A 16,069-nucleotide genomic window follows, 5' to 3' on the forward strand; every position below is an offset into this window, starting at 1 on the left:
TACACGAGAGGTTTGTGATGAGCTAGAATGTAAAATGGATGGCTCTCGAAGAAGTGTCCGAAATGCTGCATGGTGGAGTAAATGGCGAGCAGCTCAAGGCCGAAAGCGCCGTAGAGTCTCGACAGATTGGAGCTTCCGAAAGAAGAAACTCAGTGACAGAGTGAATTTTCTGCTGAATAATAGTGCCGCTGGAAGCATTCACCATGATGCGAGTCTGCAGGTTAGTCCTCGGATGCATGAGAAGCCCCGAATCGGCGATGGCTTGCTGTACGGCCCTGAAAGCAGCTTGAGCTTCGTAAGAGTAGGACCTCGCGGATGAGGAGCTGCTAGTTGCGGAAAGAAGGTCAGTCGGTGGCGCAGAAGTTTGGCGCAGTGCGGAATAAAGTGGCGGGAGAAATTTCCTAGGCCCAGGAACTCCCGCTGCTGGCATAGGGTAGGGCGTGCTGGGAAGTCTTTCACGGACTGGACATGAGAGGGCGAAGGACGATTTGCCATAGCCGAGATGTGGGGACTTAGCAAATGGAGCTCGAGAGACCCGAAGACGTAATTCTGAAGGTTGACAGCCAGGCCGAATTGTTATAGGCGTTGGAAGAGTTTCCAGAGGTGCGTTACGAAGCGGGGGGTCCGTGGGGCTACGGAGGTTGCATGGATGCTTGCATGCCAAGTGCCGGGAGAAAGGTGCCGAGCGACGTTCAAAGATGAGAAAAAGTATACAAAATTTAGATGATATCGAAGTACACTACATGCTGAAGTATTTGCATGTCCGAGCCACGTCCCACAGCCGCGCAGATAGGCTTTTTATTCCGTTTATTTCGCCCTTTCACTTCACTGTTCTTCCTGGCCAAACACAAACGCCAATCCGTTCAAAATATCCCGCCACCAGCCTCCCACCTTTTTACCGGAGTCCCGCCTCCACGTTGCACAATTGCCTCCGCATACGGGGAGGCGATTGAACCTAATGTCGAAACGGTTCCCACGGGAGTCCTCGACAATGGCCCCTTTCATCAATTAGTGGCCTCTTCGTTACGATCAGTCTGTCAGGATTGGGAGACTAGCCTTCACGTTTGCCGGAGAGCGGCATTGTCTTGAAGTGAGCTGTCATTGTTTACGCGTCACCAACGGCGCCAGGTCCAGTCGTAATCCGGTCCGGCACTCGTCTCGCTGTCATTTCTGGGCGATCGAAAAGTCGATGATGCGGAACGTAGTTGCTTGTCCGGTAAGTCTCAGGAGACGATCATTTAGTCGCCTGAGTAAACAACCAAGCGTCCGTATAACTCCACAACTGCACGTCAGCCGGTGAAGCATGCATGGTTCCGAGGGATCGTCAGGCAGAGCAGGGGACGCTCATCATCGTGTGGTGTGGAACACGCGGCGAGGATGTCGTCGATGTCGGCAAATATAGAATGGAGGCCGCGCGTTACTTCACCAATGAAACTTTGGAATGTTGGAGCTGCGTCCCGGAGCCGAACAGGTATGCGCACATACTCAAACCAGCCGAACGTGGCAGCAATGGCCGTTTTCGGTATATCGGCAGGCTGAACGGGGATTCGGTCTTGCATGCTTGCAAGTGGCCTGTGAAATCTTGAATGCGTGGAAGGTGACAGATATCGTGGACCATGTTAGCGTTGAGCGCCCTGTAGTCGCCACCCCGACACCAGTCACACGGTTCCTTTTTTGGAATCAGATGGAGTCGGGAGGCCCAAGTGTGGAACGAATGGAGAATAATGGCCAGCTGGACAATGTGGTGTGTTACGCTGTGCTCAAATGGCTGAGTTAAATTGCTGGTCCTCGTGACCTCAGGAATGTCTACTATATATGTGGCACACGGGCACGCTAAGATCAGCGTGCGGACGCCAGTACGAGCGACAGCCGACAGAAAGCGAGGAATGCAGGCCCGCGTCTTGCTGTCAATCATGATGGCGGCGCGTGCTGACATCCAGATCCAAATGGGTCAGGAGGTTGGAGCCGAGGTTTGGCTGATTGACTCGGGCTTCGATGAAGGCCCACCGGAACGTACGCCGCAGGCCAAGGTCGATCGCACGAGCGAACATAGTGATGAAGTTTGTTCGATCCTCGGCAATTGTATGATTGCCGTAGAGGTAAGTGCAAAAAGGAAGCGTGCTACTGATGTCACTTGGTGCGAAAATAGTCGCGCACAGCTATCTAATGCACTCTGGCTAAGCAAAGGGAAGAGACACAGTGAAGTGGACCATGAGCCGAAATCGGCACTTGTGACCGCCATCTACGTGAATATACAAACTATAATTTGTACTGCGCGCCATTGTGATGGTTAGTAGGCTGAGCGTCTTGGGAACGACCCCGCTCCACCGTAGCCTTCCATGTGCAAGGCACTGAAGAAGGGCCGCGAGTACAGCGAAAGGGACCAGAGGTGATCTTTGATCGCCAATAACTTCGCTTCTGCCTAACGCATTCAAGTGCTTATTTACGCAAAGTATTTCCGAAATAGTGTATTTTAAGGTCAAATGCCTTTCTTTACTTCTCTAAAGGAGTGATTTACGGCCTGCGTAAGGGGTTAGAAAATGCGGCTATAAAACAGCATGTCCCTCTAGTGGCGTGAATATTGTGCTTTCAAAAAAGTTCATGAAATATATAGTGGCTAGCTAACTACAATGTCTTTCATGTGAATTCTCCCATGCCTACATTTTCTTAATTTTGAGTGGTTCTTGTGTATCACATTTATAGACTTCACTACTTCTGCAGTGATGCTATGGCTCAGTAGTATGTAAATGTTCCTGCGTACACCTCTAAATCGCATAAATGTATATATAAGGCCCAACCATCTAGCCGGTTTTTTTCCACAGACTACCCGGAATATCTTGTTAATTCAATACTTTATCTTTTCTGCGCATTTCTAGTGTCCCATAATAGACGTGCGGAAATGAATTTGTGGATACCCGTGGCATTTGTATGGCTTTCTTCCTCCTTGTGGCAATGCGCCGAAAGTGAGTACTTTGTTTATCCAGCGAATGAGTTTTCTTAGTCCTTGGCAAAAATAAATTATTTCAGAATAAGAGAAGCCGTCGTAATTCTTTACCTTCTTCTTGGATACAAAAGGTCACAGGAGTATCATTTCCAGTTTATTACTTGGTGAGACATGTACTCTCGCGCAAGCTGTAACATTTTGAAAAAAATTAAACTATTTCGAGAGAGAAATAGCAAGGATTGTGTTTCTGCAATGCACACGCGTCACTGCTATATATATTTATAGTTCTGGGTTAGTAGGGTGCATGTTTATTTAGGATGGTGGGTAAACCAGATTTTACTTGAAGGTTCTGTTAAATGCATTAAGTTTGTCCTCGGTTACCAGATAAGTATATTTGACGTCGAACCATTTCTTTCGCTTCAATCGATATAGTCTATTATGGACGTCTTTTCGCATGATGTTTTATTGACCATTGTCGGTGGGAAATTTGATGGAAGTGTCTTTATCCTTAAGAAGAACGAGGAGGCTACACCTTGGGCTACTTGATGGCTGAACGATGCCACAGATGGGCTTGTCGGTAACCTGGTCTTCAGTAACCCGTCGCCACAACAGTCGAATTTCGGCAAGGTCACTGCTTCAGAAGAGCACGAGCGCCAGTGTCAGTGGTGGGAAAGACAGTCGTCGTCTGGCCTTAGAAGGTTCGGCGGCGATCAAAGGGAAATCAGAATTGATCAAGCAGGCGCAATTGTTCGTCGAGTTGGGCCGGAGTAAGATAGATAAAGATAGATAGATAGATAGACATATAGATAGATAGATAGATAGATAGATAGATAAAGAAGATAGATAGATAAATAGCTGCGCCTGCTCAGTACGACCAAGGTGCTGGAGGCGTAATAAACTGAGTGGATGCGACGACGTGCTACACATGTAACAGAAGAAAAATAGTGCACAGCAAATGACAACATAAATATTTGACGACAGACAAAGAGGCTAGATAACACAGTAAAAGCACGTTAGCACTTTTGTGTCTTCCTCTAAGCAGGAGCCGCATGCAGATACGCTCGTTTGAGAAACTACCGGATCGTAAACGGGCACCACAAGGTTCAGGACACCGTGTTAACTATTTTCCTGAAACGACGAATAGCTTATGAGGCAGTAAGACTCGAGCCTTCTTCCCCCAGCCACTACAAGAACCTTCTGCAGACATCTATAGTGGTAGCCTACTGGCGCTACCTTATGTATCTGTTCACTCTTTACTATGGTAAGATGGCAGCCGTATGGTAACAAATGTGAGCCGCCACTACGCCTTGGAAAGACGGCATCCCATAGTACATTCTAGATAATCTTGAAAAATCCCTGAAAAAGGAGTATTTAAACACTACAAAGTCAATTAAGGTAGTCTGGTAGTGCACCACCGTTGCTGAAGAATGTCTTTGCAGTGTTCTTTGCAAAGCGTGGAAAGTATCATAGTGAAACGGCACACCTCCGGCTGATCTCTATAACATCTTCTATTTGTAAATTGTTTCATGTCGACCTGTATTGGTTTACAAAGCTAGCAAAAGTACCGAGCTCACGATGTTTCTCCATCTCGCCCGTCGTAAAACCAGTTCGGGTACCGAGCACGTCTGCGATGCATCCGGAGAGATGGCTCCGGTCGTAGCTTCGACAAGGATGCAGTTTGCGGCATGGATTAGGCGAAATTAAGTAGCCGAGCTTACAGAAAATATATTTATTTTGTTTTGAACCTTTGGTCGACCTATCATCGAATCATATCTTTTTATTTCTCGACGCTTATAATGGCTTGACCTATTTTCATTTTGGTCCATTTTGGAGCAACTACGGTAACTCCTCAGAGCAAGCAGTTTTGTAACACGCCAATTTAAAAGCAGAGAGGACTCACGTCAAGTCCACATTGGGGGCAAAATATTTACTAGGAGGGATGAAGTCTCTCCAGCCTTGTGCATTGTAAGCGTCGATGATCGAGAGAAGATGACCGGACACACTGAATAAATGTGCCGTTGCCCTATCTGTTGTTGAGCCCTTCAACCAAAGATTGTTCTGCTGTATTGCGCATTTATTATGACCTACACTCTTTTCGTAAGCCCCATTTCGAGAATTCTGCGACGAGCTTTAGGTATTTCATGTAAAAACGGGCATTATTTCAAATACGCACGATGAACTACTTCACTTGTTCGGGTCAATCTGCGTGAGCTTTGACGTAGTGCTATTTACAGAGACGTGTTGCTTCCCGGATGAAAATTCGCCTTACATTGAAAACCACTCATGCACTAGCCTTGTACGGCAAATAAAAGAGCTGATGACATTGCGATGTATTTTAAAAATCAACGCGTGAAGAAGCAATCGGTAATCTCGCAATTACAGGCAAAGAGGTTGAATGCTTTGCGATGCCTATGTCAACAACAATCGTTGTAGCTCTCCTGAGCCTACCTACCGGAAGCAAAGTGGCTTTTTTAATTTGACGGAGACACCTGGTTACCACAGCATCACAGCTCTTTTCCTCTCGATCATGGAAAGCCTCAACAGAGACATGCCGTACGAAAAATCACGTTCAAAATATTACCGAATAAGTAAGCTCCTCGGCATGCTGTTAGGATCGGCCTGCAGGGGTACTGCTCTGCAAAACAAAACGTGCTTCGATCGACCCGCAGTGGTGGCGCCCTTGAGAGAACCAGCGAGGACGACAGCGCTAACCGACCATGAACTTCCTTCAGAGAACTGCGGACTACGGCAGCGTAAGTCCACTATGTGCCTCGTTCGGAGAATCAGTGAGGGCAGCAGGGCGGGCCACGTTTTGCGCCCAACGTATTGTTGGTTGATTTGCTGGGTCTTCATGGTCTCTCTTGGCAGCAAGAAGAGCTACCCTAACAAAAGGGTGCTTTGCGGTACGTGGGTCCCAGGATTCGTCACAGTCTGCTGACACTCGTGGCGACTACAGGAGAAAGGCAGCTCTGGAATTTAGAGGCGCAAGACAATGGGCAACCGGTGGCCGCGCTGCGGGGGTCAGCTCGGGAAACCAACGCGCCTTTCAAGACTCAAGATAATGGACAACCGGCGGGTCCACTGCGTTGAAGTTTGACGCTGCGAATCAGCGGTGAACTGCCGTTTTCCCCTCACCTAGGGAATTAGGGACCAATGGAGTGTTTATAAGCAGCTGCTGTCGGCTGCTAGCGCTCGTGCTCGTGAGCGTGCTCGTAAGCTGTGTGCTGTATGCTCGTCTGGCGTGCTCCATTTGGGAGTCACGCTAGACTATGCAAATGTATCTCTTCTTTAAAATGTAATTACTGTAAATAAACCCTGTACGCCTAGTTCCTCCCAAGTTCCTCTCTACGACCTTCAACCCCGACAAATGGTGGCGGCGGCGAGATCGTCCGACAACTCCTACAACTTTATGCTGGTGGTGGGATCGTCTGACAACTCTAATAATGCGTAGGTATGACTACGGAGTCAACCCAACATGAGATAGTGAAACGCTAATTGACATCTGTGTCACGACTGTACCGCCTCCTTTCTTCCCAGTTAGCACGGCTGGTCAGCTTGCTGTCTACATAAGCGATCCCCTTCCTTAGTTCTGTTTTGACCTTTTTCATCACAAGAAAGATAAACCTAAATTTTATATAGCGACTCGTACGATTAACTAAAAATAATTGGAAATGCCCTATTCACTTACATCCCTCACAAACGGAGATGCACAAGAAATACCAGTGACCCGAGTAATACCTCTGATGCGTTCTTCAACAAGCTTATGGAGGGCTTTGACGAGACTTTTCCAATGAGGTTAATGTGGCGAGAAAGAAGGAAAAGACGCAGGTTTTGGAAAAAGAAAACGCTTTTTAAGAAGATTACAGAAAACTAGTACTATGTTCTGCTCATTCGTCAAAACTCGTGTTGCGAGTATATTTACAAGATTAAAAAAATTGCAAATTAGGCATGACATTTAAAGAAGGATAGCGGAAATTAAATAATATGGACACTTATTCGCTAAAATTAGTCTTGGTTCCCAAAAGTTTGGAACGAATTGAAACATCTGACATGTGAAAGTCTGCTGAAACATATAATTTGAACATACTTTCTACTGGTGTTTCTTATGGCGTCGCTGAAACTTGATTACTTAATTAATTCACCCAAAGAAGTAATTACAATTGTATTGATGATGTAGAGCAGCTACTTTTCTAGGCGCGATTAATGTTGGAAACTCCAAGGCACTGAACACTGATACTGCTAACGAGGCTAAAGAAATAATGGTGAGACTGAAAATAAAAATCTAGCTTCCGGTTCTGATAAAAAAGGTAATGTGACTAGATTTTGTTGAAGACGTTATATGTCCAATTTTATCAGAGAATCAAGAAAGCGTTCGCAACAGGTATATTTCCAGATTGATTGAAAATTGTAAATGCATGCCCGATTCATAAGGACGGAGATGATGGAGATTCAGCTAATTATCGGGTGATTATCGATCGAGTCTAGGTTATGCGACGTAGCATCAAAAATATATTTGTGAAATTTCTTAGGAACGAGAAAATATTACATGAAATGCCGCAAAGTTTTGAGAACAGCAAACTGATAGAGCTAGGTTAACTCAACCTAAGACAGATTGTTATGGATAGCATTCAGTACAGCCAGTACACAATTCATTTATTTCTCAATCTGAGAAAGTCATTTCATTTTCGTAATCCCACTATAGTGCTGATATATAAAACACACAGAGTACGTGGCATTCTCTTAAAGTGATTTAAAAGGGCAATATAAAACAAATATCAGTATGCTTCTGCAAATCGTGAAGAATCCCCGACATATAGAAGCGAAACAGGAAGTTCCAGATGAGCCTACCCTGCGTCCACTGCTGTTTCTACTTGCTATGAATGACTTTGTTACGATTCCACAATCACCGAAGTCAGTGATGTATGCAGAAATAGTTATTTTTTCTTTCGAACAACACTTCGCGAATAGCAAGAATTTAAGCTATATAAGGGAGATACCCGCAGTGGTTGCTCAGTGGCTATGATGTTAGGCTGCTGAGCACGAAGGCGCGGGATCGAATCCCGGCCACGGCGGCCGCATTTCGATGGGGGCGAAATGCGAAAACACCCGTGTACTTAGATTTAGGTGCACCTTAAAGAACCCCAGGTGTTCGAAATTTCCGGAGTCCCCCACTACGGCGTGCCTCATAATCAGAAAGTGGTTTTGGCAAGTAAAACCCTATAATTTAATTTTATATAAGGGAGATGGTACCCGGGTAGACAACTTTAACGCTATTGGCGAATATATCAAGTTCCACTTGGCACAAGCAAATAACAATCTGCACAGCTACATAAATGTGTTTCTGCTTCTTCCATGTGAAAATTCGACAAAAAAGTTGGGTAGTATGTCATTTACAAAAAATTTAAGTGAAACCATTTTTTTTCGTTGATTAAACGAACACTCAAAAAACAACGATTTCGTCTAGAACGACCAAAGTGCTATCACGTCTTCACTATAACACAGGGTTTTTAGAGAACTAAAAGCAATAAATTTTATACTTGCATTCCTGAAGGACGTTTTTTTAGATTTCACATTCTAAATAGGCGGTCTTCGGATCTGGAAAGTGGTAATTACGAAAAAGTTGTCACTGAAAAAATTACGTATTTAGGTCAGTCTCGGCATCACCACTGAGCAATTATGCCTTAAAAATTTCAAAGGAAAAGCGTTTTTTATTGCAGAGTAAATCTTTCTTATGCAAGTCGAAACAACGTTTTCAGAAATCTTGTTTGAAGTTTAAACCTTTTGACCATCTTAGTACGCATTTAGGGCGTTGTCTGCAGCACCATTTGCATCCGATTTCTTTCGGAAAGCTTTTCTGGCACTCGCCTTGACCTAGCTTCGTTGTTTATTTTACTGTGGCGTTACTTTATTTATAGTCGAAATTTCAACGCAAACAATCTTTTAGGAGCCACGCCCACTTTCACGAGTGGGTATGCATTAGAGGCCCGATTTTTTTTAATCGCTTGTGTTGCAACTACAAGCGCGCCACTTGGTGGACATGTTCTCCATAGGATGAAGTATTATTGGTCCTACTTTTAAGAAACGGTGTTTTGGGTACCATCCCCTCTTAACATAACTGCCGGCTTGGTTAGATATAAATAAACTGCAGCTGAACATGCAATAGAACGACATGTATAATTTTATTAGCATTGAGAAATCCAATACATTTTCCCTTAACGGTACTCTTCCAGGCCACCTGAAATTTCCGAACTTATATATACAAAACAATATAGCTTGCAATGCGCAGGTTCACAACTTTACATAAGATCTAAGCAGGGCGGCGGGGTGCTTGTAGAAACGCATCAAACTGGTGCTTTTATGCTAAAAGTACCCTTTACTATACGCAGTGCTATTCCATATCATATCAAATACACGCTACTTTGCCAAACAAATTCCCTTATATAATTGAAGGATATGCGAGACGTTCAGAAGATTGATCATTCAGTGACTAGATAAAAAAAACGCTCTCTGCTGAAAGGCATTTAGATTATTAATTTCAATATTTTAGAAAGCATACAAACGAAAATAAAATTTATGTAACATGAACTTTTAGGAAATACAGAACCTGTACATTTAAAAGGCATGCTTACAGTCTACCCTGAACAAGGAGATGCTATTCTAGAAAGCATTCCGGTTACGAGGAGCGTGTTAATGAATACCGCAGAAAGTGTTGAAGAATATCCTAGTTCGTAATAACATCAGTTCCCGTAGATTTCATCTTTCTTGTATCGATACAATGGGCTCTCTATCTTTACTTTTTTAATTGCACGGATTTGTGTCATAGACTGTAATTTTTCTTAGATCATAAAACTTTAGTATAATACAACTACAGAAGTTTCATATATTTCAGCTTTCTCACATAATTAAGGATAGGTGATAGGCACCTTCTTTTCCACTGTAAACACAACGAATATGTGTCTTTTTATTCATTTAATACTTATTTACGCCTACTGCTATCTCAAGAAACAGGCACATTGCAAGAGCGGGCAAAATATAGAAAACAGAACAAAGTAATCATATTCAACATTGTCAGACATTTCTGTACGCGTGTAATGCGATTGCTTCATTTCAAAGTGTGCTTGAATATTGACAAGTGTAACAAAGCTAACATTGCCTGCGGTAAATGCAGAATGCGAATAATTTATTCTACCGTCTATGGTAGACAATTCACAGGAATGAAGTTAAAAATTGACTTGGTGAGAAACTTCGCACAGAGCTTCCACATCAGACAAGAGCCCCAAATAAGCATTTACGCAATTCCAAAGCTCAACTAAGGGGGCAAAAAAAAGAAGAAAATTTCAAGTAGTTAAGAAAACACATAAATGTTTATACATGCAATGGGTGAGTGCGATGGGTAGCTCTGACTGAAGGATTGTGTAACCAAATCGGTCAATCAACCTTATTGTTGCAGTTAAGAATCTTGTGAAGGGTGGAAATGCTCTCAAGCGTGCGCCTATATTCGCACGTGAATATCGATAGATCACATTCAGAGAGCGAGAGCGACAAAACTCGGTTTTAAGGACGATATATAAAGCTCATTATTTGCTTCACTTTTACGAGCTTAGTATTAGCATGCGCAGTACTCGGCTGCCAGGCCACTAAGGCATACTCCCAAACAGGTTAGACTAAGGTTATCCAGGCTTTAATTAGCACTATTTCGCAGCTCCTCTTAACTGCTTAACTGACTTACCTCCAGATGACGCAGTTTTCTGAATGCCCTGGCACAAATTCAATCGACATGATTATACCACTGCAGGCCAAACGAAAGCGCCACACCAAAGTAACAAGACTAACTTTTACTGTTTTTGACACAAAACTTCAAGATAATTCTCTTTCAGCTCCCTTTATTTGCCTCTCAATTTACTTTTTCCATCCTTGTTCGAAAATTCTAACGCGTTCTTTATTTCTCGTCCTTGTGTTGTTAGGGCTCCATACTTTGCTATAGCATTGCGATGTTTTCCGTTTCTCAAAATTTTTCGCTTCAGCTTCGAGCACATTTCAAAGGATTATCAGCATTTTAGCAGGCTAAATCAGGCTTAATAGGGTTTTAGCTTTCCCTTCAGTATTCTGTATCGACACTTTTGTCTATTGACAAAAAAGCTCAATAACATGAAGCGGGAAAAAAGTAATACGACGCTTGCCTGGCTCTATACTAAATATCTGGTCTATCCTCACATATCCTGTATGTTGAACCCAATCCAAGGAATGATCGCTGCTAACAAATTAACCAGTTGTATTTAACGAATGCTGTGAAAACGCCGCGCCTGGTCACTCCACTACGAGCACAATATCTCATATTGTAGAAAGAAGCAGTACAGAGTACAGGATGCTTGGAGTGAATTATTATGCAAATCAGCAGTAACTTTTTTTGTTTCTTTAGGTTGTTACAATAACCAACGACTGAGTATCTGCCCACGGAAGCGGCGCGTGTTCCAAGAATTATGCCCGGGCGTCCCCGAATGGAAATGCAATTACCTCACCCTGAGATGCGCCTGCGTCCGAAAGACGGCCCGAAGGGCAGACGGCAAATGTGTGAAGCCAGCAGAATGCAGTAGGTTTCTGTGGGAGAAATGTTTCGTTTTTTCGCTTTTTTCTTCCTAATTTTATATACACAAATACTGCCTCGTTTTTTGCAACGCTAAAATTTTAAGAAATTTAGCTTGCTGCATTGTGAAATCAGGCAAATGCGGCATGTTCATTCCTTGGTAATCAGGATTTCTAAGAAATTGTTTTTTGTATCTTGGCATTCGATCAACTTTTGACTGCAACCTAAACGTGAAAACGACACGAGTGGTTGGAAGAAGCACGGGCTTGTGTAGCATACTTTCGTGCGTTATCAATATTTGCATATTTGCAGCTTGAATGTGCACGATAACGTAGCATGCGCACATAGTGCAAACAAAGGACTGTTAGAATAGAAATACTGAAATATCACCCTCTACTTCATGCCCTTTATGTTCCACGGACGAACTGCGAACCCCTGTATGCAGAACGCTAACATTTTTTACAAAATTTATCAGAATATGGGGGAGCCTATTACAGTTATCACCTGAACTTATCAGCGGATTACATTGCGAAAGCTTATACAATCAACTAAGAGTCAGCATTTAAACAAACTGATATGCATGCAAGTTCTAAATACGGTTCATTACGTGGTTAAGGGTACGTGAATTGAGACAGGGATATACAGGTATTATATATATATATATATATATATATATATATATATATATATATATATATATATATATATATATATATATATATATATATATATCGAGAAGAAAGGGGGTTAACCGAGGGGCCCGAAGGTTGTGGGTTCGGTTCCCACCTGCGGCAAGTTGTTTTTTCATCCACTTTAATTTCCATTAAGTTATCATTTCTTCATTTCATTTATTAAACACAAGTAATTTCCTCTATGTTGTCCTTGGTGTCAGTGTTTGTTGGCTTCTTATATATATATATATATACATACAACTTTTCGTCAGCACCTTGAGCGCTTGGACGAAGTTTTCACATGCATTTCCAACGCTGGACTCCAACTCAACACAAAGAAATGCCAATTTGCCAGAAGGAACATCACAGTGTTGGGCCATCTTCTCAGCATAGATGGCGTTCGACCGGATCCCGAAAAGGTTGCTGCCGTGCTTCGCTTCCCTCGCCCTGAAAATCAAAAGCAATTAAGAAGTTTCTTGGGCCTGGCATCCTACTTCCGCCGCTTTATCAGTCATTTTGCGGCCGTGGCGTCGCCGCTACACAAGTTGCTCACGTCGGGCACTGCTTTCCCTTGGACAGATGAATGCGAACTTTCTTTTCAAGCCCTCAAGCAGGCATTAACCACCGACCCTGTCCTCTGTCACTTCGATGAGAACGCACCAACTTGCTTGCACACCGACGCTAGTGGCCATGGGATCGGTGCTGTACTTTTACAGCGTGATACCACCTCACGAGAGAGAGTTGTTGCCTATGCCAGTCGCGCACTAACACCTGCCGAAAAGAATTACTCGATCACAGAACAGGAATGTCTCGCAGTAGTTTGGGCAATCCAAAAATTTCGACCATATCTTTACGGACGCCATTTCACGGTCATAACCGACCACCACGCCTTATGCTGGTTGTCGTCAATCAAAAATCTGTCCGGACGACTTGGTCGCTGGGTGGTACGCTTACAAGAGTACGATTTTGACGTTGTCTACAAGTCTGGGAAAAAGCATCAAGATGCCGACGCTCTCTCTCGCTGCCCGCTGCCACTATTAGCTTCGAGTACACCTCCCCATTGCTCGCCACTTGATGATGAGACGAAGTCGTCACTCCCGTTATTACCGTTATTACCTCTATCGGTTACTGACACGTTATCTTCCAATCGCGTCACTCACCTCGCCTCGTGTCAACGTTCTGACCCCTACTGCGACAGCATCATCCAACGCCTGTGCGGAACTACATCTGCACCAAATGCCAGATTACGTCGACAGCTGCGACTATTTAAGCTTGACAACGATGTGCTGTACCGCTACGTATACAACTCCGACGGACACCGCTGGGTACCTATTCTTCCACGTTCGATGCGCACACAAGTCCTTGAAGCCTTGCACGACGACCCATCTGCTGGCCATTTGGGATTCCACAAGACATACCACCGCGTTAGGAGCCGTTTCTTTTGGCCAGGCATGTCTACCTTTGTGGCCAAGTACGTCGCTTCTTGCGTTCAGTGTCAACGGCGGAAACGTCCGACTTCGCCTCCTGCTGGGCTTTTACAGCCCATCCCATGTCCCGAGACACCGTTTGCCATCGTTGGTATAGACCTAGTCGGCCCTCTGCCCATAACGCCAGCGGGTCATCGATGGGTCGTGACAGCTGTTGACCAGCTCACACGTTACGCAGAGACCGCTCCTCTACGCTCTAGTTCGGCCTCCGACGTTGCCACCTTCTTTCTAGATGCCATTGTGCTGCGCCATGGTGCACCTCGTGTACTGTTAAGCGACCGCGGCAAGACTTTCATGTCAACTATGCTAGCGGAAGTACTCGGAGCTTGTGGCACAGTTCATAAGACAACATCCGCATATCACCCACAAACAAATGGCTTAACCGAGCGATTTCATCGCACACTGATAGATATGATATCCATGTATATCGGGCCAAACCACGACAACTGGGACAAACTTTTACCTTTCGTGACTTTTGCTCACAACACCGCTATCCAACGAACTACGGGATACTCACCTTTCTACCTAGTTTACGGCCGTTCCCCGACATTCACCATCGACGCCGCTTTCTTCAATGCCCCAACTAACACCTCGGCCAGTATACCCGAACAGTTCGTCTCGAGACTTGAGGAATGCCGTCAACGTGCTCGCTTCAACACAGAAGTCAGTCAGCTAGATCGCAAGCAACGTTACGACATCTCTCGTCGCGATGTCTCCTTTCGTCCTGGAGAGGAAGTGCTCCTTTGGACGCCCATTCGTACACCCGGTTTGTGCGAGAAGTTTGAATCCCGCTTTCTTGGACCCTATATTATTAACGAACAAACATCCCCCGTGAACTATCGCGTTACTCCCGTAGACGTTTCTTCCGACCATCGTTGTGGTGGTTCGGAGATCGTTCACGTTTCGCGCCTAAAACGATTCGTTCGGCGTTCCCCTCCTGGCTAAGTCGCGGCCTGGTTAAGTCGCGGCCTGGCTGGCCGCTTGCGCGTGCGGGGAAATTAGTGTGAGCATTATTCATACGCTTCATATTCTCACCTGTACATACTCATCATCACCGTTTTGGACCCTGGTGGTGGGGCTCTCACTCGGGAGAATAAAGAAGAGACTGGCTGCCTAAACCTAGTCTCACAATATATATATATATATATATATATATATATATATATGTATATGTATATATATATATTGTAAGGAAGATAACGAACGTGCGCACTGGGTCAGCAGCATCGGCAGCATCACGCCCGCAGCAGAAGCTCGAGCTCGGGAACTGCTCGGTGCATCGTAGAACCGGCGGTCGCTGCGAACCCTAATAAATCTCCTTTACCAAGTGGTGGAGCCGTGCTGGGTAACGTTCCACTCTACCATCCTGGAACTCCGTTCTCGGACGCTACCCTCTGCCATGCCGGACGCCGACCAGCAGACTCTTCCACCGCCACCCGTCCCTTGCCCTGGCACCGTTCGCCAACGGGAGCCTCCCATCTTCAGCGGAACCGACGACAACGACGTTGAAGAGTGGCTGTCGCTCTACGATCGGGTGAGCGTTCATAACAAATGGAATGACTCAGATAAACTGGCTTACGTATCATTCTATCTCGCGGGCGTGGCCAGCCTCTGGTTCAGAAATGATGAGAGGGATATCCGAACGTGGTCGGCGTTCAAGACTTCGATTACAGAAGTATTTGACCGACCTGCCGTCAGGAAACTCCGAGCCGAGCAGCGTTTGCGTACACGCGCATAGGACACGGGTGAGACATTCACCAGCTATATAGAAGACATTCTAGATTTGTGCAGGCGCGTGAACGCTGCCATGACGGAAGCGGAAAAGATCAAGCACGTCATGAAGGGAATCGATGATGACGCGTTCCAGATGCTTCTGGCCAAGGACCCACGCACTGTTGGCGACGTCATCAGCTTGTGCCAGAGCTATGATGAGTTGCGTAAGCAGCGAGCTCTGACAAGGCGACATCCCACACCAAATGCGACGTCACTCTGCAGCCTGACCACCGGCCCAGAACAAGCCTCCCTGATAACCCAAATATAATAATAATAATATTTGGGGTTTTACGTGCCAAAACCACTTTCTGATTATGAGGCACGCCGTAGTGGAGGACTCCGGAAATTTTGACCACCTGGGGTTCTTTAACGTGCACCTAAATCTAAGCACACGGGTGTTTTCGCATTTCGCCCCCATCGAAATGCGGCCGCCGTGGCCGGGATTCGATCCCGCGACCTCGTGCTCAGCAGCCCAACACCATAGCCACTGAGCAACCGCGGCGGGTCTGATAACCCAAATCAAGGATTTCGTCCGTGAAGAAGTTGCACACAGCTATCTCTGGTGTCCGTTACTCCGGAGTCTGCCAGCACTTTGCCGTCTCATCTCCGT

At 45.1% G+C, this 16,069-nt stretch overlaps 1 long non-coding RNA gene across 1 annotated transcript in view; it reads left to right on the top strand.

Moving 5' to 3' along the window:
- The window catches only part of LOC142586932 (uncharacterized), an 81,426-nt gene that overhangs the window by 14,603 nt on the left and 50,754 nt on the right, over positions 1-16,069 (top strand). The window contains exons 2-3 of the long non-coding RNA XR_012829302.1: positions 2,877-2,963; positions 11,364-11,534. This is a non-coding gene — a long non-coding RNA (uncharacterized LOC142586932). The remainder of the gene's footprint in view (positions 1-2,876; positions 2,964-11,363; positions 11,535-16,069) is intronic.

The sequence above is a fragment of the Dermacentor variabilis genome, chromosome 7 (genome assembly GCF_050947875.1).
Source record: "Dermacentor variabilis isolate Ectoservices chromosome 7, ASM5094787v1, whole genome shotgun sequence".
Classification (NCBI taxonomy): Eukaryota; Metazoa; Arthropoda; class Arachnida; order Ixodida; family Ixodidae; genus Dermacentor; species Dermacentor variabilis.